Below are 9,009 nucleotides of genomic sequence, written 5' to 3'. Positions count from 1 at the left end.
AGGCTCCAAGGAGGTTTTAATTTAATGCTGGCGCTTACCCTGGGAAGAATTTCCCATGTAGGTGGAAATTCATCATCTCCATCAACATGGGGAGAAAGGAGGAGAGGGGAAGGATCACCCTTCCACTTTAATATCCCTCCTTTTTGGGGACAGTTCTGGGTATTCATTCCCCCGACACTGATATTCGTCTTTCCTGGGAATTCTAGCTGTTTCAAAAATGTGGCCAGTATTTGCACGTTATTTACATGCGCTTTTTGGTTCCCATGCTGCCTGGCTCCTGTTGGTAAGGGGACCCGAAGGACCGCAGGGGCTTTTCGGGCTGGGCTCCGGCTCCGGCTCAGCTCCGGGCGGGAGGGAGCTCACTGGCCAGCTGGTTTGTTTTCACTCAGGATCAAACTGGCTGCTTGTCTCCGTGGCTCTGACAGCTCATCCTCCCACGGCCACCGCCTCCTCCGGCAGGGCACCGGCTGCCTTTGCTGGAGGCGTCCCTGGGAAGCCCAGCATCACTGTGGCTGCCGGCCGAGGGACCCCCCCAGCCCCACTGGCACCCCTCGTTCAATGGCCCCATGGGGGAACGGGGCTTCCCAGCTCCTCGGGATGATGCTGGCAGCGTCCCTCTCGCTGGCCCCAGCCTCCAATGGAGGGAATTAAGGAGCGGATTTGGCTGGGAACAGCCCCCTGGTTGCTCTCACAGGGAAAGGGGGGAAGGCAGATGTAAAGCTTTGTCCCAGGAAGGACATTAAAGACCTTGCCCTGGAGAAGTACCACAGCGTTGGGTTATGGCCAACATGACTAAGCCTCCTCTTCCTCTCTCCTCACCCCTCTGTCTGCAATGTCAGGATTTTTTAAAAAGTACCTTTAGTTTTGCAATGCCTTTGCTCAGAGCCCCATTAGTCAGGCTGAGCTGGCCCAGCTTCCTTGCGGAGCAGAGCGCTGCATCCCCTGCCTGATAAGATAAGCTCCCCAAAGAAAGGTTTCGGGACCCTGACTCACTGGAGAAACTTCATCTGTGCGGCATTTGTACAGCCTCTAACACACTTAACTATTTGATGGGCTTATCACTGAAATTCAAATGTTCATCGATGATTGCTGGAGGACAGCCCCTTATCCACGAGCAAGGTCATCCCAATCAGTGTTAAGCATGGAGACTCACCCTATCTGCACGCCTCCAGCCTCCGTGCATATTCACAGCCCTTTCTGTCTTGTTCCCAAAACCCTCCTGCCCAGGCCCCTGCAGGGACCCTCCCAGTACCACTGGTGCTGGAGCCCTGTGCAGCTCAGGCTCTGGATGGAGGGTTAAAGTCCCCCTGGCAGGACCCCTGCACCCGCTGCCAGCTCCCAGCCCTCCCAGGCAGCGCCAAAGGTGTCCGTGCCCAGCTACAGGCTGTGTCTCCCAATTTACGGGCAGGATCCGGCCCCAGGTTATCGCTCCTGCTGCTTCTGGCAGCCTGCGTCTGGTTTTGCTGACGGGCAATAAATCCCCAAAAGAAGCAGCTATGAGGTCTCAGTGCAACTGATCATGCCCCCCCCCAAGAGAAAGCAGCTCCAGACCCCAAATATTTCCTCTGGTTGGCCCCCTTGAGAAGGCACCAGTGGTTTTCTGATCCAGGTACGGTTAAGCCCTCACCCGGAACGATGTCAGCCCTGGGAGCTCTGATTGCATCAGCAGGGTTCCCGATGCAGCTGATACTGGGTAGGGAGGAGAAATCCTCTTTCATGGGCAATAAACCCATGGCAGGTCTGGGAGCGGTTTCTGGGCGTGCTTGGCTCTCGGCGGGTTGATTCGCTGGGCACTGGTTTCAGGGATGCTCTGGGCTCCTCCTGGGGCTGGCCCCAAAGCACCCCATCCCCGGGGCACCAGCGGCGGCCCCACTGGGGTGATGAGTAGGCAAGGGCTCTGCGTGCCCGGCTGCGCCTCTGCGGCAGCGGGACCCAAGCAGGTTAACGGGCTGCTCTGGAAGCCCCCAACAACTGCAAATGATCAACCCCAGGGGGATTTTTTCCCTCCCCTTGGCTCTGGAGTCAATTGTCAGCTCTGCTTTTAAAGACACCCTTGTCGGCAGCCTGGCTATGCTTTTCTGCTTCGGAGGAATTCCTCTAAAACAATAATAGTGACATTGTTCCTCACTTTGCTGGCGGTTTTATAGGGCTCACGTTGGAGAAAGGTGACCATGGCTGCCTTTTGGCCACATGTGTTTACACAAGGAAATGCATGTGGGTTTTGGGGTGGCGCCTGGAGTCAGCAGCCGCTCTCTGTACTCCTGACCCTTACAGAGCTGCTTTCTTGCTTCTGGGTACGTTTACTGCACTCCAGATGTGAGCTGGCTCCAGCAAGGCTGCGGAGCGCCAGGGATCTGGCATCCCCAGACTCATCAGTCCGTGGGGTAGAATGCCATGGTGGTTGTTTTAAAAGCTGTAATGCGTCTTGGTAACACATCATGATTTATTCAGCCCTTGTTTGACAGGGCGCCTTTATCAAAAGCTGATGCGAAGCCCGGCTGCACCGTGCACTCGGGCTCGGCGTGGCTGGCTGGCGAGGAGCGGCTGGGAGCCGGTCCTTCCCCAGGGATGGGCTTTCTGGGAATGTTTCGGCACGGGGGTCCCAGCGAGGTGGGTCCCCGCTGTGCCACCCACCCTAAGGGGCTGTATCTGGGGACAGCCTGTGGGTGCACCTCCGCAGTGGGGTTGATTGAGCCGTAGCACAGATGAGCCCTGAAGGGTGTTTTGAGACAGGCAATGTCCCTGATGCCAGCAGCAGGGAGCCACGGGGCTGCAGGACGATGGGGTGGCCTGGGGGTGACAGTCCCACGTGCCACCATCTCACCCAGCAGAACCCAGGCTCGCTGCTGGCCTTGCTCGCCAGCCCACGAGTCACTGAAAGGAGGGGAAAGAAGTGAAAATGGAGTTTGGGGAAAACCGGGGCAAAACTGGAGCAGAGCTTGGGCAGCAAGGGAGCTGGCGGGGTGGCAGAGTGGTGGCCCGGCCGGGGTGTCCCTACACGCCTGCAGCCCCATCACCAGCTGCCCTTCTGCTAAAGCCCATGCTTCATGCCCTTTTTCTGCCCTTTAACCAGATACACCACCGAACAGGATTACAGGGGCAAAGGCTGGGGGGACAGTTTACAAGCTGAAAGCAGCAGGGCCAGCAGCAGAAAGGGGCTCGAGGAGAGCAAATGCTGCCACGGGGCCGTGGCCACGGCCAGGAGCCCGGCACGGTGCCCAGCAGACACCCGGTGAGGTTTGGGGTGAGCAGCCCAGGATGGGACAGCTGGCCCTGGCACGGCAGGGCTCCCCCAGCCCCACTCCAGCCCCAGCCTCCTCGCCCCCTGCCTCCTTGGTGCCATTCTCATGGGCACCGATGGATGTGGGACACTTTAGCCCCAGATTATCAATGAGCCCCTGGTTTAGAGATATTTATTTGCTTTTTATCATAATGGGAAAAAAAATGAAACAGCAGATAGAAGAGGAAGGAAAAAAACCCCAATCTGGGTCAGGATCTCACACTGGCTAGTTCACTTCACAGTTTAAGTAAATAGTTCTCATCCCAAAACGCTTCAGGGTCATATAAATGTGCCTCTTCGCATGGAAGAGACTATTTTGATAGTAGCTGGGTGCCTGATGAATTTGCAACTTTCCCAAACTGTCGGTGTCTAGAATGTGACTCGGTTTTTCACAGTGAGATATAAAATCCTATCAATTAATCTAACTTTTATTGCACCTCTGGGGCATGAACGTGATGTTATTTAAACAAATGGTTCCCATTACCTTCAATTATTTTATAAATGTTTTTCAGTGATTTATAGGCTTCTATTAAATGGACAATATACTTCTGTGCTCCTCGAGGGGGTAAACAGTAATCTAAGGGCTCGGGCTTGCTGATCTTTTTTTCTTTTCTTCTTCCTTTTCCACATGCATAAGAGGCTGCCATTTAATTAACGGGGAGGTGGGGAAGAGCCCGGCCAGATGCCCTGCTGACGGCTGCCTTCGCCAAAGCCCACTCCCCAGGCCAGGCAGCAGCTCCCCACACTGACACCCTGTTTGCACCATACCCTGGGGTCCTGCGCGCCCCGCTCACCCGGCTGGGACCCCCCCCGGCCCTCCCTGGGAAGCCTCCTGCCTTCCCCCTCCCAAACCCCGGTGCTGTGACAGGCCTAAGCAGGGGGATGGTTATCCTTGATTTTTTTCCAGCATCTTTGCCCACCAGCTGCGCTCGGGCTGACTCGAGCAGCATGCAAAAGAGACGCAGCCGGCTCTCGCAGGGCCAGGGGGCTGCCTGGGGTTGTCGGGACTGTTGTGCAATGCACGAGCGACACAACTCTGCTTCTGCTCAGGAAGGGATGTGGGGATTAATATTTTGCTCCTTTTGTATATGACTAAAGGAATGCCTCCTGCCCGGGATATCTCCCTGCCCCATGGCGAAAGCTCCTGGCCAGCCGCTCCGCGGTGCCTCGTGCCTTGGGGACAGATGACACTGCCACCGGCAGCCACTACACCCTGTTCCCTCATGGAGACCAGAGCCCCGAGCCCCAGCAAGGCCAACCCAGCTGGAGAAGGGACGACAGGTCAATCCTTGCAAACCCAGGCCCTTCTCCCAGTGTTTTCATTCCGGGTTGGATTTTGGGGGAGGCCAGGGAGGGTCAGAGCAGCAGGACAAGCCAGCGATGGGGACAGCGCAGAGACTGCTTATCGCGGCGGGGGTCACGCCAGGACGTGGTTTCTGGAGCAGTGACCCCGGCTGCCACCCCGGCGCAGGACCCCATCCATCTCCCTGCCACAGCGCTCCCCTGCTAACCCTCAGTGCCGCACGCTGACAGACAGGACGGCAATTAAGTCCTCGCTGAACTAATTCACTTGAGCCTGTCTACATTTCAAACAGCTTTCGAGATAGGCTCTGTTTACAGAGCCTGCTGCCGTTTATTATTTTTCGGGGGGTGTTGCATGGAGCGGGGAGGGGAGATGTCATCTGGGGAAGATAAATAGGGCAGAAGACCCTGTAAAGACAAAGGGCTGAGTGTGGCCCCACTCGGCCTTGGGATAGGGCAGCTCTGCAGAGGGAGCAAGGAGCGGATTTCCCAGCTCCCAGCTCCAGCTGAGGACGTGCAAAGCTCGGTGCATGCACTGGGGGTTCCACCAGCTGTACCCCAGCCCATCGCCTGGGCCACCCCAGCACCGGCAGAGGCAGGAACCTCTCCAGCACGGGGGTACTCTCACGGGCTCCATCTCTGCTAATGAGGACGATGATCATTGATAGGTGATTCCCTGGCACAGCAGAGCCCTGGCTCCACATGCACCCCTTTCCTTCCTGCCGCTGTGGCGGGACTGCGGCACACCCGGCGCGCAGGAGGGAGCTGCAGAGGATGCGGGATGCCCCACGCTTCCCTCCCTGCCAGGAGCGGGTGTCTCTTCGCCAGCCATGGTGCTGGGGCCGCTGCTCACCATCACCACCTTCTCTCCTCCAAGTCCTGCCGGGAGCAAGACATGACCTCCCTCCCCAGCCAGCCAGGAAGGCACAGCTCCATGCCAAGGCAGATGATAGCGCAGCATGACTGCAGCTACCCTACCCTCGACATGTGTCTCCGGGAGGGATGCCGGAGAACTGGGAGGGCAGGAGCAAGGGAAACCCCAACAGGAGAGCTGCCGGTTTCAGAAAGGCACCTGTCCTGCAAGGGCAGGTTTGAGGAGCCCTGCAAGGGCACGACCAAGGAGGTTTCACCCCCTAGCTTCTCTTTTCAGGGGGTCACTGGGAGGAGAAGCTCTGGGCAGGCCTCTGCCCGGCGGGTATGGGGATGCTGCAGACCACGAGCGAGCAGGGAATCCCAGATCTGCCCCTGCACAGGCAGGAAAACTACAGCACATGCCCTACAGACACGGGAGAGGGAGACGGGACAAGCCGCTGGGGCTGGGGTCATGTGGGAGGTGCCCCCAGGGCACCAAATTCCCCCAGGGCTCCTGGCTTGGCCCTCAGCCCTGGGACCCGGGTACCACATGTGCTCAGCCCCCTCACTGCCCGGCAAGCGCCGCTGCCCTCCGACACCCCCCTCAAAGCCCTGCCAGGGGTCCCACTGGCTGCAGGGGGCTGGCACCCTCCCCAGGGGTTGTGTTACCATCCTGTGGTTCTCCAAAACCAAATCCTTGTTTTCCCGAAAGGCAGATACCCGCCTCCAGCCCAGGGCAGCACTTTTCCAGCAGCGGGCCCCCCATTTCTGCCTCGAACTACAGGCTGCAGCAGCCTGCCTCGGCTGCCGGCAGACCCGCCTGATTATTTTTCTTGGCAAATGACCACTCCCTAGAAGTTGTTAACCATTGAAAATAGCTAATAAGGTTTTACTTAATTAAACGGCGCGAGGCCTCACAATGCTGATCGTCACTTTTTCCCTTCGCCTTGCACCGCTGCAGCATCGCAGCTGGGAATTACCCGGCCCCAGCTCAGGACAGGGTGTGCGCTGAGGAGGGCTGAAGCAGCACAGATTAATAATAATAATAATAATAATAATAATAATAATAATAATAATAATAATAATAATAATAATAGAAAAAATATCTTTACCTACCCCCTTGTCTTTCCTTTGCTTAAATCAGGTCATGTCTGGAAGACAAAAACACTGCTTAGAAGTCAGGGTTTGGAGCGATACAAAGGGCAGTCTTGTCTAAAAAGACTGGCTGGGAGTCAAAGCGGTGAAGCGATCGCTGTCCGGGGCTGTTTGCACAGCAGCGACTCCGAAATCGTATTTCACTGGAGCAGCAGAGAGTCTTCATCGGGTTTCTCCAGATTTCGGCTCGGGTCTATTTCTCACTGCAAGGTTATTAAAAACACTTGAACCTGAAACAGTCTCATTGTGTCCACACGTTTGCTATTTATTATTATAAACAAGGGTGTCAGGGCCATTCAAAATAAATCAAAATGGGTAAAAAATGAGCAAGAAACACAAGGAAATGGAATGATTGAAAACACCCATCCCAGCATCCCGGGCCGACAATTCCTGCTTGCAGGAATGCCTTCTGTGCTAGAGGGAGGGAAAATAACTTCTCATTTTTCTTTTCAACCAAACTGCATCTTTTTCCCAGCCAGGGATGCCAAACTGCAGGGAATGGAAAGAGAAACGGATCCAACTCCCAGCCCCAGATCCAACTGCTCCTGGACTCTGACCGGGATTAGTGCCGGCACGTTTGCTCCCACCAAGGGATGCGAGCACAGCATCCCACAGGCACGTCACCCACCGCAAACCAGCTGGCCACCAAGCAAAAGCCAGCACGTTTTGTGCACCCATGAGGGTGTTTGAAACCCCACCAGCTCGCCAGAGCCACGCGAGGGGGTTCTGCAGCAGGGGTCTGGTTGAGCAAAGGATGGGTGGAAACACCACCAGAAACCCGCTGCCACCTCTCCAGGGGTTACTGGGGCAGCACCTCCACACCCCCCTGGCAAAGCAGCACTGGGAGCAGGTCCTGAGGTGCTGGTTTTCCTCCTCCTCCCGGTGGGACGCGCAGAGGGGATCGGCACCAGGGTGCAGGATTACAGAGGACGCACAGGGAACAACATTAAAGGGCAAAAGCCCCAAAATCCATGGTTACGACTGAACTGTGGGAGCTGCAGAGATGAACGGGGGTCCAGCCAGGGCAGCAGCTGACAGCGTGGGGTTTAAATGGTTGGGAATGGGCCACTTCATGACACCACTCTGTTCAGAACATCTCAATTACTTGACATTCTTAAAAATCTTTAAAAAACAACCGGAAAAGCTGCATTCTGCTCTTGCTCGCACCAGGACCTGTGAAAAACATAGGTCTTACTGCACACAAATGCTAAAAAGTTCTGCTTGTGAAGTTAAAAGAATTGTTCCCAAAAGCGAGACCTCCAGGCTGCTATATGGGACGACACAAAGCGTGTCAGTGAAGTGACACCGAGTGTCCCTCGGGCTTGCCTGCAGACAGGGATGGGCAACTTTTTTTTTCACGTGCCACCAGACAGGGTGGGCTGGCCCAGAGCATCCCTTCGGTCCGGCAGCCCGTGCCACCATCACCCCCCACCCAGCACCCCAGCAGCAGAGCCCTGCTCGGGGCTGGAGGTGAGCTCCCACCCCCGCCTTCATATCACCCTTCTCGGAGCAAGAGCTCCAAAGCGGCTAAAAAGCTGTCAGGCAGCCCACCCTTCACTGCAGGTACGCGGGCAGGAACACTGACGGTCCGCAGGGCAGAGGCACCACGCAGCAGGGGCAGGGACACCCCAAGGCAGAGCCCCCCTGTTATTAACGGGGGAGGTGACGAGCCAGGTTTCAGTCCAGTGCCTCGTCAGTGGTGGGAGAGCCAAGACTCTCGAGCAAGACACAGCACGAGCCAAGGGACATTGTCTCAGCACCACTGATTCTGCCAGCTCAGCTGATAATCTCATTAAAACCTCACTTGATGATTTCTCCCTTCCATAAAGCCAGGGCTGCTCACAGACCCCAAGAGCCACCCTCAGCCTCCGGTAACGAACTCCTGTAGCCACCCTCCTGGCTCCAGACCGACAGCAGAACCAGGCCACCCCACGCCCATTCCAAACACGGGTCTACTCACGCGTTTGACTTTTACTGATGCCAAAGAGAAATGATTCGGCGACACGGTGGGAACAGAGTGCCTGGTGCAGGAGCCCTCTGCCCCGTCCGCTGTCACTGCTGTAAAGCGAGATGAGGATGTGTTTAGAAACAGCAGGTCAATTTGTCTGGACCACGTGTCCTTCAGGTGGTCCCCATGAAGAAAACAGGGATGGTCTTTGCAAGGAGTAACAGATCCACCCCTTGACGTTAGCTTAATACTTGTCAATAAGAAAGAGGGTGCTGAAAACCCATTCCCACGCTGCTGCTTCTCAGGGTGCAGGAGACAGGCATGCTTTCACCAAGGCAACAACAGGAATCTTTGCTTTGTCAGGGCTGATTTAATTATTTTCCACGTTTCACCTTATTTATGACTCCACAGTCTCTCTTGTTTTGTTTCCCTTCTAACCAGCATATGCAACTCTCGTAGTTGCATTGCATCA

This window comes from Falco peregrinus, chromosome 9 (genome assembly GCF_023634155.1).
Source record: "Falco peregrinus isolate bFalPer1 chromosome 9, bFalPer1.pri, whole genome shotgun sequence".
NCBI classification, from domain to species: Eukaryota; Metazoa; Chordata; class Aves; order Falconiformes; family Falconidae; genus Falco; species Falco peregrinus.
This window is presented reverse-complemented; position numbering follows the sequence as displayed.